Source organism: Cololabis saira, unplaced genomic scaffold (genome assembly GCF_033807715.1).
Source record: "Cololabis saira isolate AMF1-May2022 unplaced genomic scaffold, fColSai1.1 scf025, whole genome shotgun sequence".
Classification (NCBI taxonomy): Eukaryota; Metazoa; Chordata; class Actinopteri; order Beloniformes; family Belonidae; genus Cololabis; species Cololabis saira.
The window spans coordinates 632,501-652,500 of record NW_026906189.1 but is presented as its reverse complement, the minus strand read 5'-3'; the positions used below and the strand labels follow the sequence as shown (position 1 = coordinate 652,500).

Below are 20,000 nucleotides of genomic sequence, written 5' to 3'. Positions count from 1 at the left end.
TGACTTATCTTCAACTCCATATAAGAGGTATTTCAAGCTGCAGCTTCTGCTTACGGACATACCAGCCTGGATGCACCCGATCTCGTCTGATCTCGGAAGCTAAGCAGGGTCGGGCCTGGTTAGTACTTGGATGGGAGACCGCCTGGGAATACCAGGTGCTGTAAGCTTTTTCAACCAGCAGAGAGCGCTCTCGCTTAATCTACCCACACATATTTCAACGTGGTAACAGCGACAGCTCATGTCCTAAAGTGTTTTGCACATGGTTAAGGCACTTTAACTCCAACAAATAAGTGCTTCTAAATTATTATCACCAACAAATCAATGACTTATATTATATGACTTATCTTCAACTCCATATAAGAGGTATTTCAAGCTGCAACTTCAGCTTACGGCCATACCAGCCTGGATGCGCCCGATCTCATCTGATCTCGGAAGCTAAGCAGGGTCGGGCCTGGTTAGTACTTGGATGGGAGACCGCCTGGGAATACCAGGTGCTGTAAGCTTTTTCAACCAGCAGAGAGCGCTCTCGCTTAATCTACCCACACATATTTCAACGTGGTAACAGCGACAGCTCACGTCCTAAAGTGTTTTGCACATGGTTAAGGCACTTTAACTCCAACAAATAAGCGCTTCTAAATTATTATCACCAACAAATCAATGACTTGTATTATATACTTATCTTCAACTCCATATAAGAAGTATTTCAAGCTGCAGCTTCAGCTTACGGCCATACCAGCCTGGATGCGCCCGATCTCGTCTGATCTCGGAAGCTAAGCAGGGTCGGGCCTGGTTAGTACTTGAATGGGAGACCGCCTGGGAATACCAGGTGCTGTAAGCTCTTTCAACCAGCAGAGAGCGCTCTCGCTTAATCTACCCACACATATTTCAACGTGGTAAGAGCGACAGCTCACGTCCTAAAGTGTTTTGCACATGGTTAAGGCACTTTAACTCCAACAAATAAAACCAACAAATCAATGACTTATATTCTATGACTTATCTTCAACTCCATATAAGAGGTATTTCAAGCTGCAGCTTCTGCTTACGGCCATACCAGCCTGGATGCGCCCGATCTCGTCTGATCTCGGAAGCTAAGCAGGGTCGGGCCTGGTTAGTACTTGGATGGGAGACCGCCTGGGAATACCAGGTGCTGTAAGCTTTTTCAACCAGCAGAGAGCGCTCTCGCTTAATCTACCCACACATATTTCAACGTGGTAAGAGCGACAGCTCACGTCCAAAAGTGTTTTTCACATGGTTAAGGCACTTTAACTCCAACAAATAAGCGCTTCTAAATTATTATCACCAACAAATCAATGACTTATATTATATGACTTATCTTCAACTCCATATAAGAGGTATTTCAAGCAGCAGCTTCTGCTTACGGCCATACCAGCCTGGATGTGCCCGATCTTGTCTGATCTCGGAAGCTAAGCAGGGTCGGGCCTGGTTAGTACTTGGATGGGAGACCGCCTGGGAATACCAGGTGCTGAAAGCATTTTCAACCAGCAGAGAGCGCTCTCGCTTAATCTACCCACACATATTTCAACGTGGTAAGAGCGACAGCTCACGTCCTAAAGTGTTTTGCACATGGTTAAGGCACTTTAAACCCAACAAATAAGCGCTTCTAAATTATTATCACCAACAAATCAATGACTTATATTATATGACTTATCTTCAACTCCATATAAGAGGTATTTCAAGCTGCAGCTTCAGCTTACGGCCAGACCAGCCTGGATGCGCCCGATCTCGTCTGATCTCGGAAGCTAAGCAGGGTCGGGTCTGGTTAGTACTTGGATGGGAGACCGCCTGGGAATATCAGGTGCTGTAAGCTTTTTCAACCAGCAGAGAGCGCTCTCGCTTAATCTACCCACACATATTTCAACGTGGTAACAGCGACAGCTCACGTCCTAAAGTGTTTTGCACATGGTTAAGGCACTTTAACTCCAACAAATAAAACCAACAAATCAATGACTTATATTCTATGACTTATCTTCAACTCCATATAAGAGGTATTTCAAGCAGCAGATTCTGCTTACGGCCATACCAGCCTGGACGTGCCCGATCTCGTCTGATCTCGGAAGCTAAGCAGGGTCTGGCCTGGTTAGTACTTGGATGGGAGACCGCCTCGGAATACCAGGTGCTGTAAGCATTTTCAACCAGCAGAGAGCGCTCTCGCTTAATCTACCTACACATATTTCAACGTGGTAACAGCGACAGCTCACGTCCTAAAGTGTTTTGCACATGGTTAAGGCACTTTAACTCCAACAAATTTGCGCTTCTAAATTATTATCACCAACAAATCAATGACTTGTATTATATGACTTATCTTCAACTCCATATAAGAGGTATTTCAAGCAGCAGATTCTGCTTACGGCCATACCAGCCTGGATGCGCCCGATCTTGTCTGATCTCGGAAGCTAAGCAGGGTCGGGCCTGGTTAGTACTTGGATGGGAGACCGCCTCGGAATACCAGGTGCTGTAAGCATTTTCAACCAGCAGAGAGCGCTCTCGCTTAATCTACCTACACATATTTCAACGTGGTAACAGCGACAGCTCACGTCCTAAAGTGTTTTGCACATGGTTAAGGCACTTTAACTCCAACAAATAAGCGCTTCTAAATTATTATCACCAACAAATCAATGACTTGTATTATATGACTTATCTTCAACTCCATATAAGAAGTATTTCAAGCTGCAGCTTCAGCTTATGGCCATACCAGCCTGGATGCGCCCGATCTCGTCTGATCTCGGAAGCTAAGCAGGGTCGGGCCTGGTTAGTACTTGGATGGGAGACCGCCTGGGAATACCAGGTGCTGTAAGCTTTTTCAACCAGCAGAGAGCGCTCTCGCTTAATCTACCCACACATATTTCAACGTGGTAAGAGCGACAGCTCACGTCCAAAAGTGTTTTGCACATGGTTAAGGCACTTTAACTCCAACAAATAAGCGCTTCTAAATTATTATCACCAACAAATCAATGACTTATATTATATGACTTATCTTCAACTCCATATAAGAGGTATTTCAAGCAGCAGCTTCTGCTTACGGCCATACCAGCCTGGATGCGCCCGATCTTGTCTGATCTCGGAAGCTAAGCAGGGTCGGGCCTGGTTAGTACTTGGATGGGAGACCGCCTGGGAATACCAGGTGCTGTAAGCATTTTCAACCAGCAGAGAGCGCTCTCGCTTAATCTACCCACACATATTTCAACGTGGTAACAGCGACAGCTCACGTCCTATAGTGTTTTGCACATTGTTAAGGCACTTTAACTCCAACAAATAAGCGCTTCTAAATTATTATCACCAACAAATCAATGACTTATATTATATGACTTATCTTCAACTCCATATAAGAGGTATTTCAAGCTGCAGCTTCTGCTTACGGCCATACCAGCCTGGATGCGCCCGATCTCGTCTGATCTCGGAAGCTAAGCAGGGTCGGGCCTGGTTAGTACTTGGATGGGAGACCGCCTGGGAATACCAGGTGCTGTAAGCTTTTTCAACCAGCAGAGAGCGCTCTCGCTTAATCTACCCACACATATTTCAACATGGTAACAGCGACAGCTCACGTCCAAAAGTGTTTTTCACATGGTTAAGGCACTTTAACTCCAACAAATAAGCGCTTCTAAATTATTATCACCAACAAATCAATGACTTATATTATATGACTTATCTTCAACTCCATATAAGAGATATTTCAAGCTGCAGCTTCTGCTTAAGGCCATACCAGCCTGGATGCGCCCGATCTCGTCTGATCTCGGAAGCTAAGCAGGGTCGGGCCTGTTTAGTACTTGGATGGGAGACCGCCTGGGAATACCAGGTGCTGTAAGCTTTTTCAACCAGCAGAGAGCGCTCTCGCTTAATCTACCCACACATATTTCAACGTGGTAACAGCGACAGCTCACGTCCTAAAGTGTTTTGCACATGGTTAAGGCACTTTAACTCCAACAAATAAAACCAACAAATCAATGACTTATATTCTATGACTTATCTTCAACTCCATATAAGAGGTATTTCTAGCTGCAGCTTCTGCTTACGGCCATACCAGCCTGGACCTGCCCCTTTGCTAACGAGGCACTGGTGCAGCTGGCAGTGATTGTGTGCAGGGCGCGGTCGGTGTGGATTGTGGAGTGTGGAGAGTGGAACACAGGCAGAGAGGAAGCAGTGGAAAAGAGAAGGCTCCCCCCGGCAGCTTTTCGCTGCACGGGGGTCAGTCTCCAGACCTTTAAGGTGGAGATGGCGGATAAAAGAGGAGATGAGGTGGAGAGGATCATGCCAAATGCTGGCAGCGAGAGGACGATGCAGGGAGACGGAAGGAGGCCGTCGGCAGCATCGGTGACGGCGATGCCGGCGGAGGTGGAGAATAGGAGAATGGAGAAGGACGGTACGAATGGATCGATGGAAGGCAGACGACGGACGGACAAAGTGGACGGAGAGAGAGCAGGTCCGCGGCAAATGGCGGTGGATGAAAGAGACAAGCAGGGAGAGAGGAGCGGAGTGGAGGCGGAGGACAGAGCGCTGGTGGTCACGGTGGAGATCGAGGGGCCGGATGAAATCACAACGATTGAGCTGCTCAAAGCTATTGATGGGACATGTGGACGTGTGGTGGGGTGCAGGCAGAAAGGCGGAAAAAAGTGGGAAATCTCGATGGGGAATCCCAAAGGGAAATCAAGACTGCTGGATGGATTTAAATTAAGGCAGTCAAACGTGATTGCGTCTGAGGTGGAAAAGGACACGAGGATTGTTTCCTTCCTAATGCTGCCCGTGTATATAACGGATGGACAGATCACTGAAAAGCTGAGACATTGGGGAGTAATGCCTGCATCCCACATCAGACGGCGGAAATGGGCGGGGACGCAGGTTTTTGATGGTACGAGATATTTAAAAGTGAGATTCACGGACACGGTCACGTCTCTGCCATACTCAACCAAGTTTGAGACCATTGAAGGGGCAGAGTACTTTAGAGTACTGCACGATCGGCAGGAAAGGGTGTGCAGGCTCTGTCTCCAACCGGGGCACATTGTAAGAGAGTGTCCTGATTTCACCTGCCACAAATGTAAGAAACATGGACATTACGCACGCGAGTGCACGGTGGAAACGTGCAGGGGCTGCAAGAGAGCGGAGGACACCTGCGTCTGCTTGCAGACGGGAGCGGAGGAGGAGAAAGAGAAGACGGAGAATGGCGCGGGCGGAGAACGCAGGCTGGAGCAGCTGGAGGGATGCGCGCACGAGATCGAGGAAGGCGTGCACGAGTTGGATGAGAGCGAGATGGAGACGGAGAAGGAGATCGAGGAGGACGGGTCGGGAGAGGATGAGGAGAAGCGACCGACGACGGCGGGAGGACGGAGTGAGGAAGCGGTAGAGAGAGGGAGGAGAGGACGGCGAGGAATCGAGCGAGCTGGCAGCTGGCGCTCTCGCAGCCAGAGCAGCGTCGAGACGAGAGGAAGGATAAAAGAAAGAAGGAAGACTTCGCGGGAGGTGAGCGCTGAACTCACAGACTTGTGTGAGGGTACTAAAACAAAGAAATTGATGAAAGAGGGGGGAGGGAAGGGAGAGGGATGACATGGATAAATGATTAGGATGACAGCAGTGTTTGGACTTTTCCTTTTTCATTTATCCTCAATGTTGAGCGGCCTGCACATAATTTCGCAGAATGCGAACGGACTGAAGAACCCAGACAAACTGGAAAAAATGTTGAATATATGTGCAGCGGATATTATTTGCATACAGGAGACGCACTGGGATGGACGGATGATCGACACCTGTAAGGCAATGTGGAAGGGCTCGGTGTATGCGAGCAGGACAGATGACAATGTGGGGGGGGTGGCAATTTTGTTGAAGGAGGGGCTAAAATCAAGTCTTGTGCAAAATGACAATGGGGGGAGGTTTATAAAGATTTTGTTTGAATTTAGAGGAGTTTCTTTTTCGTTAGCAAATGTTTATGCACCAAATGACTCGAAGGAGAGAGGACTCTTTTTCCAGAAGTACGAAGGCTTTATGGGGACCAGTGATTTTGTGTTGGGGGATTTTAATGTCAAGATGAGTAGATTAGACATCAGGGACAGTGGGAAATTTCGAAATGATGCCTCAAGGGGAATACTGACTGAAATAATGAGGAAGTATCATATGTGGGACGTGTGGAGGCAGAAGAATCCTGAGGGGAAAGTGTTCTCCAGAACACAAATGTCGAATGAATGTTTGAAACAGAGCCGTATTGATTTAATTTTGATAAAAGAAAAGTATTATGATTTGGTCATGAATATGGAATATAAGGTTACGTGTCTCAGTGACCACACAACGGTACATCTTGAACTGGGTAGGAGGGAGGGGGGTAAGGGAGGGGGTTTGTGGCATTTCAATGCCAAACTACTGGAGGATGGTGACTTTAAAAAAAGAATGAAAGAGATTATTCAGCATGACAGCTCACAATGGTTGAATGGTGGGGAGGTGTTAGAGGGATGGGAAAATTTAAAGAAAAGAATCAGGAAGATAAGTATGAAACACGCAGCAAGGAGGAATTTCAAAAAGAAAGAGAGAGAAAAGTTCCTTAGAAGAGAAATCACACGTTTAAATGCTGCCGAGGTTATAAGTGAAGAAGCTGTGGTGAGCTGTCATGCTGAACTAAAGGAGATAGAGAGAATGAAATGTGAAGGTGCGATTGTGCGGAGCAGGGCGAGATATGCCGTAGAGGGGGAAAGGAACACTGGGTTTTTTTTGAGGATGGAGAAACAGAAACAACAGAAATGTTTTATCAGGGGAGTAAGGACTGAGGGGGGTGGGTTGAAGACAGACCTAGTGGGGATTTTGGGAGGTGTGCATGATTTTTACGGGAGGATGTTTACTAGCGAGGGAGTGGATGAGAGAGTGATGAAAGATGTGCTGGAGAGTGTGACTGTGAGTGTAACAGAAGAGGAGAGGGATGAATGTGACAGTGACATCACAGCAGAGGAAATAGAACAGGCAATTGCTGCTTTGAGTATGAATAGGAGTCCTGGTAGTGATGGCCTAACAGCCAATTTCTACAAAGCGTTTAAAGAACTGATGGGGCCGATTTTACATGCAGTTTTTAGAGAAATGGAAAGACGCCAGACAGTACCAGAATCATTCACAATGGGGATAATTACTCTGATCTTCAAGAAGGGGCAGGCTGATGATCTGGGGAACTACAGGCCAATCACACTACTGAATACAGACTACAAGGTGTTAATGAAAGTTTTTGCAAACAGACTAAAATATACTTTAAAATCAATCGTTCCAATAACACAAGCCTACAGTGTGCCGGATAGGGATATTGCAGACACAATTCTGAATATTAAAGGGATGGTGGAATATTTGAGGGCATCGGGAGAGGAGGGGATTATGTTGGCTTTAGATTTTAATAAAGCGTTTGATAGGGTGGAGCACGATTTTATGTGGGGAGTTCTAGAGAGGGTGGGATATGGTGAGAGGTTTAGAGGATGGTTAAAATTGATGTACAGACATGCGGTGGGGAGGGTGAAAGTGAATGGTGTTTTAACGGAAGTCTTCAAATTAGGGAGGTCAGTTAGGCAGGGGTGTCCGATGTCAGCACTCTTATACACTGTGGTGGCAGAGCCCTTGGCATGTATGATTAAAAGGGATGGAGAAATAAGAGGGATTGAGGTACAAGGTGGGGGTGGTCTTAGTAAAATACAGCAATACGCGGATGACACAACGGTGACTGTAAGGGATATGGCAAGTATTAAAAGGGTGGTGGAATTGGTGGAAATATATGGGAAGGCATCAGGTGCAAGAATAAATATGTTAAAGTCAGAAATCATGTTTTTAAATGGGGTAGTGGCAAGTGGGGGAGTACCATTCAAGGTACAGGAGCACAGGATGAAGGTTCTCGGGATATATGTGGGGATGGAGGGGGAGAGGGTGAGGGATGAAACATGGTCAGAGGTACTGAATAAAATACAGAGGGTGCTGAATTTTTGGAAGCTGAGGCGACTGACGGTTAAAGGGCGGGTGGTGGTGGTGAATAGTCTTTTGTTTTCAAAAATGGTTTATGTAATGGAGGTGCTAGAAGTGCCAGAATGGGTGGTGAAGAAATTGAATGAACTGATGGGGGGTTTTATATGGGGTGGGAAGAAAAGTAGAATAGCGAGAGCAACCTTGATTGGGGGGTATGAGCAGGGAGGTTTGAAATTAGTTGACATAGAGAGCAAAAAGAAGGCTTTAAGAATAAAACGGGGGAGGGCTTTCTTGTATGGGGAGGGAGAGCACTGCTGGAAGAAGGTGATGGGGTTTTTTTTAAAGAGGAAGCTGGGAAATGAGTTTGCAATGCTAATGCAGACAAACGCTTACCTGACGGCAGGGCTCCCGCAGTTCTATAGAGAGATCCTGGCTGCACAGGCAGAGCTGCTGAAAAACGCGAGGTGGGACTGCACAGATCTGGAGACCATTAGAGAGGTGCCATTGTTTGGCAACGGGAACATCAAACATGAAGGACAGCCACTAAAGCCAAAATACTTTGTGGAAGCGGGACTCATGCAAATAAAACATGTCATGTATGAAGTGGTGCCAGGTTTTTTGTCGGCTACAGCCATTTACGAATGTGTGCATGAATACAATGATAGAATAAGTTTAGAGCAAGTAAGGAAGGACTACGAATTAGTGAAACAGAGCATACCGGGAAGGTGGAGGGAGAAAATAGACACAGAGGTGGTAGTGAATAGGACCGGGAGGGTGCCGATGTTGTATATAGAGAGGGGGGGGGAATGGGTGACTTTGGAGGGAGTGAAAGTGAAACAGCTATACAGAATGTTTGTGAAACAGGTGGTGAGACTCCCGGCTTCCCTGGAGAACTGGTGCAGGGCAGATGGGACTCTGAACATAAAACAAGTGTGGGGGAAATGGAAGATTAAAGAAAACAGCATTGAAGCCGAGGATAATGATTTTAAACTACGACATAGGAAGATTTTTACGAATGTGGTCATGCACCAGTTTGACAGGGAGGTCGGGAGGATGTGTGATGTCTGTAAGGAGAAGGATGAGGATATTAGACACATGTATGTGGAGTGCGTGAGATTACGGCCGTTTTTTAAGAGACTGAAAACCTGTATGGTGGACAAGTTGAACATGGAATGGGAGATGGAGGATGGGTGGGACAAATTTGTGTTGTTTGGGATTTGGGAGAAGAGCAGGGTGGAAAATAGTGGGCTGTGCAAATTTTTACTGAGCCATGCACGGTGGGCCATCAAAGCCAGAAGGAATGTGGCTCGGTTTGAAGGGAGGGTGGCACCGATTTGGGTGTTTTTCAAGGGCTTAGTGAAAAAACAGATTAATTATAAATACATCTGTGGGATTGAAGGTTTCGCCCCTCTCTTTTTGAGGGGGAACACGCTGGTGTCTGTGGACGAGAGGGAGAGACTGGTATGGGATTGGGGGGGAGGGGGTGGAGGGATTGGGGGAGCGGAAGTGAGTGATTGAAGGTTTTCTTCCATGTGATAAGGGGTATGGGGTATGTGTTGTACTGTTTTGTTTTTTTTTTGCTGGTTTGTTACATGGTTTTTTGTGTATTTTTGCACATGCGTGTATAGAGATATATGTTTGAAGTTTGTAATATTATAAGTTTTTTTTTTTTTTTTTTTTTTTGTTGTTGAAATAGGAGAGTGTAAAAAAGTGAAGAGAGTGCTTTGTGTAAAAGTAGCAGAAAAATTGTTTTATTTTTTGTCTGGTATGCAGGAATGAATATAAAATATATTTTTTAACGAAAATGTATTTTCATAATAAAAGACAAAAAAAAAAAAAAAAAAGATGCGCCCGATCTCGTCTGATCTAGGAAGCTAAGCAGGGTCGGGCCTTATTAGTACTTGGATGGGAGACCGCCTGGGAATACCAGGTGCTGTAAGCTTTTTCAACCAGCAGAGAGCGCTCTCGCTTAATCTACCCACACATATTTCAACGTGGTAACAGCGACAGCTCACGTCCTAAAGTGTTTTGCACATGGTTAAGGCAATTTAACTCCAACAAATAAGTGCTTCTAAATTATTATCACCAACAAATCAATGACTTATATTATATGACTTATCTTCAACTCCATATAAGAGGTATTTCAAGCTGCAGCTTCAGCTTCAGCTTACGGCCATACCAGCCTGGATGCGCCCGATCTCGTCTGATCTCGGAAGCTAAGCAGGGTCGGGCCTGGTTAGTACTTGGATGGGAGACCGCTTGGGAATACCAGGTGCTGTAAGCTTTTTCAACCAGCAGAGAGCGCTCTCGCTTAATCTACCTACACATATTTCAACGTGGTAACAGCGACAGCTCACGTCTTAAAGTGTTTTGCACATGGTTAAGGCACTTTAACTCCAACAAATAAAACCAACAAATCAATGACTTATATTATATGACTTATCTTCAACTCCATATAAGAGGTATTTCAAGCTGCAGCTTCAGCTTACGGCCATACCAGCCTGGATGCGCCCGATCTCGTCTGATCTCGGAAGCTAAGCAGGGTCGGGCCTGGTTAGTACTTGGATGGGAGACCGCCTGGGAATACCAGGTGCTGTAAGCTTTTTCAACCAGCAGAGAGCGCTCTCGCTTAATCTACCCACACATATTTCAACGTGGTAAGAGCGACAGCTCACGTCCTAAAGTGTTTTGCACATGGTTAAGGCACTTTAACTCCAACAAATAAAACCAACAAATCAATGACTTATATTCTATGACTTATCTTCAACTCCATATAAGAGGTATTTCAAGCTGCAGGTTCAGCTTACGGCCATACCAGCCTGGATGCGCCCGATCTCGTCTGATCTCGGAAGCTAAGCAGGCTCGGGCCTGGTTAGTACTTGGATGGGAGACCGCCTGGGAATACCAGGTGCTGTAAGCTTTTTCAACCAGCAGAGAGCGCTCTCGCTTAATCTACCCACACATATTTCAACGTGGTAAGAGCGACAGCTCACGTCCTAAAGTGTTTTGCACATGGTTAAGGCACTTTAACTCCAACAAATAAAACCAACAAATCAATGACTTATATTCTATGACTTATCTTCAACTCCATATAAGAGGTATTTCAAGCTGCAGCTTCAGCTTACGGCCATACCAGCCTGGATGAGCCCGATCTCGTCTGATCTCGGAAGCTAAGCAGGGTCGGGCCTGGTTAGTACTTGGATGGGAGACCGCCTGGGAATACCAGGAGCTGTAAGCTTTTTCAACCAGCAGAGAGCGCTCTCGCTTAATCTACCCACACATATTTCAACGTGGTAACAGCGACAACTCACGTCCTAAAGTGTTTTGCACATGGTTAAGGCACTTTAACTCCAACAAATAAGTGCTTCTAAATTATTATCACCAACAAATCAATGACTTATATTATATGACTTATCTTCAACTCCATACAAGAGGTATTTCAAGCTGCAGCTTCTGCTTACGGCCATACCAGCCTGGATGCGCCCGATCTCGTCTGATCTCGGAAGCTAAGCAGGGTCGGGCCTGGTTAGTACTTGGATGGGAGACCGCCTGGGAATACCAGGTGCTGTAAGCTTTTTCAACCTGCAGAGAACGCTCTCGCTTAATCTACCCACATATATTTCAACGTGGTAACAGCGAAAGCTCACGTCCTAAAGTGTTTTGCACATGGTTAAGGCACTTTAACTCCAACAAATAAGCGCTTCTAAATTATTATCACCAACAAATCAATTAATTATATTATATGACTTATCTTCAACTCCATATAAGAGGTATTTCAAGCTGCAGCTTCTGCTAACGGCCATACCAGCCTGGATGCGCCCGATCTCGTCTGATCTCGGAAGCTAAGCAGGGTCGGGCCTGGTTAGTACTTGGATGGGAGACCGCCTGGGAATACCAGGTGCTGTAAGCTTTTTCAACCAACAGAGAGCGCTCTCGCTTAATCTACCCACACATATTTCAACGTGGTAACAGCGACAGCTCACGTCCTAAAGTGTTTTGCACATGGTTAAGGCACTTTAACTCCAACAAATAAGCGCTTCTAAATTATTATCACCAACAAATCAATGACTTGTATTATATACTTATCTTCAACTCCATATAAGAAGTATTTCAAGCTGCAGCTTCAGCTTACGGCCATACCAGCCTGGATGCGCCCGATCTCGTCTGATCTCGGAAGCTAAGCAGGGTCGGGCCTGGTTAGTACTTGGATGGGAGACCGCCTGGGAATACCAGGTGCTGTAAGCTTTTTCAACCAGCAGAGAACGGTCTCGCTTAATCTAGCCACACATATTTCAACGTGGTAACAGCGACAGCTCACGTCCTAAAGTGTTTTGCACATGGTTAAGGCACTTTAACTCCAACAAATAAAACCAACAAATCAATGACTTATATTCTATGACTTATCTTCAACTCCATATAAGAGGTATTTCAAGCTACAGCTTCTGCTTACGGCCATACCAGCCTGGATGCGCCCGATCTCGTCTGATCTAGGAAGCTAAGCAGGGTCGGGCCTTATTAGTACTTGGATGGGAGACCGCCTGGGAATACCAGGTGCTGTAAGCTTTTTCAACCAGCAGAGAGCGCTCTCGCTTAATCTACCCACACATATTTCAACGTGGTAACAGCGACAGCTCACGTCCTAAAGTGTTTTGCACATGGTTAAGGCAATTTAACTCCAACAAATAAGTGCTTCTAAATTATTATCACCAACAAATCAATGACTTATATTATATGACTTATCTTCAACTCCATATAAGAGGTATTTCAAGCTGCAGCTTCAGCTTCAGCTTACGGCCATACCAGCCTGGATGCGCCCGATCTCGTCTGATCTCGGAAGCTAAGCAGGGTCGGGCCTGGTTAGTACTTGGATGGGAGACCGCTTGGGAATACCAGGTGCTGTAAGCTTTTTCAACCAGCAGAGAGCGCTCTCGCTTAATCTACCTACACATATTTCAACGTGGTAACAGCGACAGCTCACGTCTTAAAGTGTTTTGCACATGGTTAAGGCACTTTAACTCCAACAAATAAAACCAACAAATCAATGACTTATATTCTATGACTTATCTACAACTCCATATAAGAGGTATTTCAAGCTGCAGCTTCTGCTTACGGCCATACCAGCCTGGATGCGCCCGATCTCGTCTGATCTCGGAAGCTAAGCAGGGTCGGGCCTGGTTAGTACTTGGATGGGAGACCGCTTGGGAATACCAGGTGCTGTAAGCTTTTTCAACCAGCAGAGAACGCTCTTGCTTAATCTACCCACACATATTTCAACGTGGTAACAGCGACAGCTCACGTCCTAAAGTGTTTTGCACATAATTAAGGCACCTTAACTCCAACAAATAAGCGCTTCTAAATTATTATCACCAACAAATCAATGACATATATTCTATGACTTATCTTCAACTCCATATAAGATGTATTTCAAGCTGCAGCTTCTGCTTACGGCCATACCAGCCTGGATGCGCCTTTCTCATCTGATCTCGGAAGCTAAGCAGGGTCGGGCCTGGTTAGTACTTCGATGGGAGACTGCCTGGGAATACCAGGTGCTGAAAAAGCTTTTTCAACCAGCAGAGAACGCTCTCGCTTAATCTACCCACACATATTTCAACGTGGTAACAGCGACCGCTCACGTCCTAAAGTGTTTTGCACATGGTTACTCCAACAAATAAAACCAACAAAACAATGACTTATATTCTATGACTTATCTTCAACTCCATATAAGAGGTATTTCAAGCTGCAGCTTCTGCTTACGGCCATACCAGCCTGGCCACGCCCTTTGACTTCCTGTTTGTGCAGGGAGAGTGACTTGGCAGTTTGGTTCATGGTGGAGGAAGGAGAGACGAAGTTCAGATTGGAAAACAAACGGAAAAGGCTCAGAGAAGTGGAGAACAACAACACCTCCCCCGGCAGCAGTTGCTGCAGGGGGGCTACTCCAAGGGAGTATAAAAAAACTAAAACGGATTACTCGGTGATGAAGGTGGATAACGGACTGGACATGAGCTCAGCTATGACGGACAAAATGGAGTCGGAGGGGATCCCAAGGCAAAAGATGGCCCGCGCAATGGTCGGAGCCGGAGAGAAAGAGAGGAGAGCGGGAGAGGGGCCCGAGGCAGAGAAAGTGGAGAAGGAGAGGACGGGAGGACAACACAGCGGAGCGGCGTGGAAGGGGGCAGAGGAGGAGACGGCAGCGAGGGTGGCGGAGCCGAGAGCTGCAAAAGAATGTTGGGATCAAGCGGAAGACCAGAAAAAACTTGTAGTAAATGTGGAGATAGAGGGAGATGATGCCATCTCCCTCATGGAACTCTTGAAAGCTGTGAGTGTTACATGCGGTCGTGTCGTTGGCTGCCGAGTAAAGGCGGATAAAAAGTGGGAACTAACAATGGGCAACCCGCACGGGAAAAACAGACTGTTAGACGGTTTCAAGATAAGAGATTCGCGAGTAATCGCCTCTGAAATAATGAAGGACACGAGAGTGGTCTCATTTTTAAGTCTTCCTATTTATATCACTGATGAGCAGATTCTCACAAAGCTGGCACATTGGGGAGTAGAGCCGGTCTCAACAATCAAGAAGAGAAAATGGCCTGGCACGGACATATTCGACGGCACCAGGTTCCTGAAAGTCAGGTTCCCAGAGTCGGTGGCGGCTCTGCCGTACAGCACGAAATTTGACACTCTCAAGGGTCCGGAGTATTTTAGGATCATCCATAACAACCAAATGAGGGTGTGCAGACTATGCCTACAGCAGGGGCACATTCTGCAGGAATGTCCTGAGTTCCTGTGTTACAAATGTAACAAACAAGGACACTATGCAAGAGAATGTGCACGTATGACGGAGCGAACGGGCGGAGAGCAGGAGGAGAAGGAGGAGAAGGAGGAGACGGAGGAGTTGTTGGAGGAGAGCGAGGCAGAAAAGAAGGAGGCGGCGGAGGAAGAGGAGGAGGAGGAAGACGGAGAAGGAGAGGTGGAGAGCCTGGCGGAGGGCATGGAAGAGGAGATGACAGCGGAGGCTGCGGTGGGTGCCGTGAGAAGAGGGAATGTAGAGGAAGCTGAGGTGGCGGTCAGCAGAGGGGAGCAGAGAGGAAGCGGACAAGATGCGGATTTGAGCATAAGCCAGAGCAGCGGGGGGTCGCTACCGTGTGCGCAGCGCAGAGCATTCAGGACGGCAGTTGAGAGACGCGCAAAGAGGGAGGAAACGGAGGGTGAGAATGAGGGAGGGGGGGTACGGACATCGAGGTCCAGATCGGGGTCAAGGGAAGGAAGGGGTCAAAAGAAACGAGCCTCCTAATATGAAAGGATTATATTTTGTTTATCATGGTTCTGTTTTTTTTCTTTCCCTTGTTGTCTTTAATGACACTTAAGATCGCATCATTAAACACAAACGGCTTGAGGGACAAAGCAAAATTTGAAAAAATTATAAGCTTGAGTAAGGCGGACGTACTATGTTTGCAAGAAACTCATTGGGACAAGGAAACTGAACTGGGCTTTAGACAATTGTGGAATGGGGATTTCTTTTCGAGTTACGGCACAAACATTGCAAGGGGGGTGACAATTCTGTGTAGGAGATCCAGTGGAATTGGGGCCACGTTGTTGAATAAGGATGGGGAAGGAAGATGGATAAATGTTGAATTGGAATTCCAAAATGTAAAATATAATGTGTTAAATGTCTACGCGCCAAATAGTGAAGGGGATAGGTCCACTTTTTTTAAAGATCTATATAAAGTGGCTGAGAAATGTGATATTATCATTGGGGACTTCAATGTAAAATTGTGCTATATGGATGTGAATGAGAGTTGCGTGTGGAGATATGATGCTTCGAGAAAGGTACTTAATGAGTTTATGATGGAAAAGAATTGGTGTGATATATGGAGAATAAAAAATTCTAGCATTAGAAAATATTCTAGAGCGCAACTAGTAAAAGGGGTTCTCAAAAAAAGTAGGATTGATCTATGTTTGGCCAAACAATCACAGTTGCAGTTATTTAATAATGTCTGTTATGATTTTATATATCTGAGCGATCATGCAATATTGTCTGTGGAAGTGGGGGAACACGAAAAGCGAAGGGGAGGAGGCGTATGGCATCTAAACGCATATCTATTACAGGATGCAAACTATATCAGATGTATGAAACAGTTAATATCGAGCGTGTGCTCACATCCAGAATTTAACAATAACATAGTAAAAGGTTGGGAGGATCTGAAAATAAAAATAAAATGGAAAAGTATACATTATGCGAAAAGGTTGCGGGCTCGACAAAATGGGAAAAGGAATGTCTTAAAAGCAGAAATTGAAAGGGTTGAGGGACGGAAACGGATTGACGAGGTCAAGTTGGTAAATTTACACAGAGAACTGAAAGAATTGGAAAGATTGGAATGCGAGGGCGCCATATTGAGGAGTAAGGCACGATTTGCGATAGAAGGAGAGAGGAGTACCCGGTTTTTTCTAAACCTAGAGAAAAGAAAGCAGGATAAATGCTATATCGTGGAAGTAAGAACTGAAAACGGAGTCATCACATCAGACTTAGTGGAGATTCTCGAGGCAGTCCAGAATTTTTATGGCAACTTATTTAAATCAGAGGGGTCGGATGATGATTTAACAGAGGAAATCCTTGCAAAATTTGAGAAGAAATTACCAGAGGAGGATATTTTATTGTGTGACCAAGAAATAAAAGGGGAAGATATAGAACTAGTAATAAAACAGTTAGTCTTAAATAAAAGTCCAGGGAGCGATGGACTAACGGCCAATTTTTATAAAACTTTTAGCGACGTATTAAAACCGATATTGTTAAATCTATTTAAAACAATGGAAAACACACAATCCGTGCCAACATCGATGGCTAGGGGCATTATTACGATGGTATATAAAAAGGGAAATAAAGAAGATCTAGCTAATTATAGACCAATAACATTATTAAATACTGACTACAAAATATTGATGAAAATTCTGTCAAATAGAGCGAAACAGGTTGTTCACACAATTGTGGCGCCTACTCAAGCATATAGTGTGCCGGGGAGAGAAGTGGCAGATATATTAAACACAGTAAGAGACATAGTGGAGTTCTTGAAGATCACAAATAGGGAAGGTATTTTAGTCTCACTCGACTTTAACAAAGCATTTGACAGAGTGGAACACAGATTTATGTTTAGAGTTCTGGAGAGGGTGGGATTTGGGAAACGGTTTTTGAGCTGGGTGAAATTGATGTATGCAAACGCCACTGGCAGCGTCAAGTGTAATGGGGTAGTTACCGACCCTTTTCAGTTACAGAGGTCGGTTAGACAGGGATGTCCGCTATCCTCAATCTTATACACAATAGTTGTCGAAGCACTGAGTGTTTTTATTAAAGAGGATGCCCATATAAAAGGTATTGAATTACCTGGAGGTGAGGTCTGTGTAATTCAACAATTTGCGGATGATACAACTCTACTAATAAAAGATATAAACAGTGTACATAGGGCGATAGAATTAGTGGAACGGTATGGCAGAGCCTCAGGGTCAAAAATAAATTTTGCAAAATCGGAAATGATGTTCATTAATCTAGAGGAGCCGCCACAAGGCCAGTGCAAATTACCAGTGCAAATACAGTCTAAACATATTAAGATATTAGGTACATACATAGGGGTGGATAGTGATATGGCAAGAGATCTGACGTGGTCGGGTATAATCAAAAAAATAGAAGCAGTATTATGCTACTGGAAGATGAGAAATCTAAAGCTTAACGGGAGGGTGGTGGTATTAAATAGCTTGATATTGTCGAAAATATATTACGCTTTAATGGTGATAGATTTACCCTTGTGGGTATTAAATAGACTAAACGAAATTATGACATTTTTTCTGTGGGGGGCGAAGGTAGGGAAAATTGCAAGAAAAACGCTAATAGGTAAATACGAAGAAGGAGGGTTAAAATTAATAGACATAGAAAGTAAGAAACGAGCGTTTAGGATTAAATTGATAAAAAAATACTTATATGATGACACAGCTTATGGCTGGAAGTGCCTTATGGGGTTCTTTTTAAATAGGGTTTTCAAGATAGGGGATTTTACTCTATTAATGAAACTGCAGTGGCGAATGACCGCTGGAATTCCCCTGTTTTATAGAGAGGTCCTGGCATCGCAAACTGCTTTCCTGGACCACATAGAGTATGAAGCTAAATCTATAAGCATAGTGAAGGAATTACCGATATTTCTAAATAAATATATACATAAGGACAATAAAATATTGTGTAATAATAAAATGTTGAAAGCCGGATTTATACAATTGAAGGACATAATGTACGAATTGATGCCCGATTTCATACCAACACAAGCGGTTTTTGATGGCGTAGTGGAAGTAGATGATAACATAAAGTATGCGACAATTTCCAATTACTATAGAACTATCAAGGAAAGTATACCACAAACGTGGAAGAATTTAATAGAAACAAAGATAGTCAAAGACAGGACAAGCAAACTTCCTGAATTAAAAGTTAGACAGGGTGGGCAAAAGAAAGAGTTCAGCATGATATCCAGCAAACAAATATACGACCTCATCGTGATAAATGTCACACAAAAACCGGCCTCCCTGTCTTACTGGGGCAAGATCTTTCCACAGAAAGAGGGGAGGAGAATTTGGGAAAGGTGGAAATTGAAGGGAAACAGTATTGAGGCTGAGGATAACGACTTCAAAATAAGACACAATAAAATATTTACAAATGTGATTTTGCACCAATTCGACAGGGAGGTTAGTAGGGATTGTGATATCTGCGGTTTATTCCCGGAGACTCTGCTACACATGTATGACGTGTGTCCTGAGCTGACCGGTTTTCTGGGCGCGTTGAAGAAATGTTTGGTCGATAAATTGGGAATGGTGTGGGACGGGAGGGATTCGTGGGAGTTTTTTCTTTTGTTTGGGGAATGGGACCACAGTAAGGTGAAGAATGTAGCCTTATGTAAATTCCTATTAAGCCATGCCCGATGGGCTATAAAGACACGCAGGAACATAGCACACTTCGAACAAAGAGTTGTTGAAATTTGGCCCATATTCCAAAATATAGTGAAAAATCAAATTACATTTCGTTTAATTCATGGAGACGAGAAATTTGAACGGTCTTTTGTGGAAAATGGTAATCTTCTGTCCCTGGACAGGGATAAAAGAATTATATGGAAATGGTGAAGGGGTTGTGCGGTTGTTGGCGGTGTCATGTATGTGATTAAGTGGGATTGTAAATAGCTAGGAGTACATGGTGGTTAGGAGCTCATAGAGTGAGAACTGTGTGCAGTTGATAGGAATTTTCTGTGTGTTCATTTTGCTAAATGGGTGATGTTTTGTTCTTTAAACATGACTGTGTAATCATGGAGGTTTTTATTTTGGGAGCTCGAATGTAATATTTAGTTTTTTCTTTCTTTGATGGGAAAAAGAGACCCAATTGTTGTTATACGGTATGATGAAAATATTTGTTTTCAAAGCAAAATGTAAACAAAAGTATATTTTTTAAATGTAAAATATATTTTCACAATAAAAGACAAAAAAAAAAAAAAAAAAGATGCGCCCGATCTCATCTGATCTCGGAAGCTAAGCAGGGTCGGGCCTGGTTAGTACTTGGATGGGAGACCGCCTGGGAATACCAGGTGCTGTAAGCTTTTTCAACCAGCAGAGAGCGCTCTCGCTTAATCTACCCACACATATTTCAACGTGGTAACAGCGACAGCTCCCGTCCTAAAGTGTTTTGCACATGGTTAAGGCACTTTAACTCCAACAAATAAAACCAACAAATCAATGACTTATATGCTATGACTTATCTTCAACTCCATATAAGAGGTATTTCAAGCTGCAGCTTCTGCTTACGGCCATACCAGCCTTGATGCGCCCGATCTCGTCCGATCTTGGAAGCTAAGCAGGGTAGGGCCTGGTTAGTACTTGGATGGGAGACCGCCTGGGAATACCAGGTGCTGTAAGCTTTTTCAACCAGCAGAGAACGCTCTCGCTTAATCTAGCCACACATATTTCAACATGGTAACAGCGACAGCTCACGTCCTAAAGTGTTTTGCACATGGTTAAGGCACTTTAACTCCAACAAATAAGCGCTTCTAAATTAT

General features: G+C 44.6%; 23 non-coding genes and 1 pseudogene across 23 annotated transcripts; all 24 read left to right on the top strand.

The window, feature by feature from the left end:
• Positions 1 to 48: 48 nt before the first annotated feature.
• LOC133425959 (5S ribosomal RNA) lies at positions 49 to 167 on the top strand. Its single transcript, XR_009771403.1, has one exon. It is a non-coding gene; the product is annotated as a 5S ribosomal RNA (ribosomal RNA).
• A 217-nt stretch (positions 168 to 384) lies between these two features.
• LOC133425849 (5S ribosomal RNA) lies at positions 385 to 503 on the top strand. Its single transcript, XR_009771298.1, has one exon. It is a non-coding gene; the product is annotated as a 5S ribosomal RNA (ribosomal RNA).
• Positions 504 to 719: 216 nt separating this feature from the next.
• On the top strand, positions 720 to 838 carry LOC133425902 (5S ribosomal RNA). Its single transcript, XR_009771348.1, has one exon. It is a non-coding gene; the product is annotated as a 5S ribosomal RNA (ribosomal RNA).
• A 199-nt stretch (positions 839 to 1,037) lies between these two features.
• On the top strand, positions 1,038 to 1,156 carry LOC133425621 (5S ribosomal RNA). The gene has a single exon (XR_009771093.1). It is a non-coding gene; the product is annotated as a 5S ribosomal RNA (ribosomal RNA).
• A 217-nt stretch (positions 1,157 to 1,373) lies between these two features.
• LOC133425661 (5S ribosomal RNA) lies at positions 1,374 to 1,492 on the top strand. Its single transcript, XR_009771131.1, has one exon. It is a non-coding gene; the product is annotated as a 5S ribosomal RNA (ribosomal RNA).
• Positions 1,493 to 1,709: 217 nt separating this feature from the next.
• Positions 1,710 to 1,828, top strand: LOC133425573 (5S ribosomal RNA). The gene has a single exon (XR_009771047.1). It is a non-coding gene; the product is annotated as a 5S ribosomal RNA (ribosomal RNA).
• Positions 1,829 to 2,027: 199 nt separating this feature from the next.
• LOC133425676 (5S ribosomal RNA) lies at positions 2,028 to 2,146 on the top strand. The gene has a single exon (XR_009771149.1). It is a non-coding gene; the product is annotated as a 5S ribosomal RNA (ribosomal RNA).
• Positions 2,147 to 2,363: 217 nt separating this feature from the next.
• LOC133425564 (5S ribosomal RNA) lies at positions 2,364 to 2,482 on the top strand. Its single transcript, XR_009771038.1, has one exon. It is a non-coding gene; the product is annotated as a 5S ribosomal RNA (ribosomal RNA).
• Positions 2,483 to 2,699: 217 nt separating this feature from the next.
• On the top strand, positions 2,700 to 2,818 carry LOC133425885 (5S ribosomal RNA). The gene has a single exon (XR_009771332.1). It is a non-coding gene; the product is annotated as a 5S ribosomal RNA (ribosomal RNA).
• Positions 2,819 to 3,035: 217 nt separating this feature from the next.
• On the top strand, positions 3,036 to 3,154 carry LOC133426083 (5S ribosomal RNA). Its single transcript, XR_009771521.1, has one exon. It is a non-coding gene; the product is annotated as a 5S ribosomal RNA (ribosomal RNA).
• A 217-nt stretch (positions 3,155 to 3,371) lies between these two features.
• On the top strand, positions 3,372 to 3,490 carry LOC133425610 (5S ribosomal RNA). Its single transcript, XR_009771082.1, has one exon. It is a non-coding gene; the product is annotated as a 5S ribosomal RNA (ribosomal RNA).
• A 217-nt stretch (positions 3,491 to 3,707) lies between these two features.
• Positions 3,708 to 3,826, top strand: LOC133425562 (5S ribosomal RNA). The gene has a single exon (XR_009771036.1). It is a non-coding gene; the product is annotated as a 5S ribosomal RNA (ribosomal RNA).
• A 6,268-nt stretch (positions 3,827 to 10,094) lies between these two features.
• LOC133425844 (5S ribosomal RNA) lies at positions 10,095 to 10,213 on the top strand. The gene has a single exon (XR_009771293.1). It is a non-coding gene; the product is annotated as a 5S ribosomal RNA (ribosomal RNA).
• Positions 10,214 to 10,412: 199 nt separating this feature from the next.
• On the top strand, positions 10,413 to 10,531 carry LOC133425598 (5S ribosomal RNA). Its single transcript, XR_009771071.1, has one exon. It is a non-coding gene; the product is annotated as a 5S ribosomal RNA (ribosomal RNA).
• A 199-nt stretch (positions 10,532 to 10,730) lies between these two features.
• LOC133425524 (5S ribosomal RNA) lies at positions 10,731 to 10,849 on the top strand. The gene has a single exon (XR_009770998.1). It is a non-coding gene; the product is annotated as a 5S ribosomal RNA (ribosomal RNA).
• Positions 10,850 to 11,048: 199 nt separating this feature from the next.
• Positions 11,049 to 11,167, top strand: LOC133425527 (5S ribosomal RNA). The gene has a single exon (XR_009771001.1). It is a non-coding gene; the product is annotated as a 5S ribosomal RNA (ribosomal RNA).
• Positions 11,168 to 11,384: 217 nt separating this feature from the next.
• Positions 11,385 to 11,503, top strand: LOC133425586 (5S ribosomal RNA). Its single transcript, XR_009771060.1, has one exon. It is a non-coding gene; the product is annotated as a 5S ribosomal RNA (ribosomal RNA).
• Positions 11,504 to 11,720: 217 nt separating this feature from the next.
• Positions 11,721 to 11,839, top strand: LOC133425937 (5S ribosomal RNA). Its single transcript, XR_009771383.1, has one exon. It is a non-coding gene; the product is annotated as a 5S ribosomal RNA (ribosomal RNA).
• A 216-nt stretch (positions 11,840 to 12,055) lies between these two features.
• On the top strand, positions 12,056 to 12,174 carry LOC133425574 (5S ribosomal RNA). The gene has a single exon (XR_009771048.1). It is a non-coding gene; the product is annotated as a 5S ribosomal RNA (ribosomal RNA).
• A 199-nt stretch (positions 12,175 to 12,373) lies between these two features.
• LOC133425687 (5S ribosomal RNA) lies at positions 12,374 to 12,492 on the top strand. Its single transcript, XR_009771160.1, has one exon. It is a non-coding gene; the product is annotated as a 5S ribosomal RNA (ribosomal RNA).
• A 223-nt stretch (positions 12,493 to 12,715) lies between these two features.
• On the top strand, positions 12,716 to 12,834 carry LOC133425843 (5S ribosomal RNA). Its single transcript, XR_009771292.1, has one exon. It is a non-coding gene; the product is annotated as a 5S ribosomal RNA (ribosomal RNA).
• Positions 12,835 to 13,033: 199 nt separating this feature from the next.
• LOC133425841 (5S ribosomal RNA) lies at positions 13,034 to 13,152 on the top strand. Its single transcript, XR_009771291.1, has one exon. It is a non-coding gene; the product is annotated as a 5S ribosomal RNA (ribosomal RNA).
• A 217-nt stretch (positions 13,153 to 13,369) lies between these two features.
• Positions 13,370 to 13,487, top strand: LOC133425733 (5S ribosomal RNA; annotated as a pseudogene).
• Positions 13,488 to 19,743: 6,256 nt separating this feature from the next.
• Positions 19,744 to 19,862, top strand: LOC133426050 (5S ribosomal RNA). Its single transcript, XR_009771489.1, has one exon. It is a non-coding gene; the product is annotated as a 5S ribosomal RNA (ribosomal RNA).
• The last annotated feature ends 138 nt before the right edge of the window (positions 19,863 to 20,000 follow it).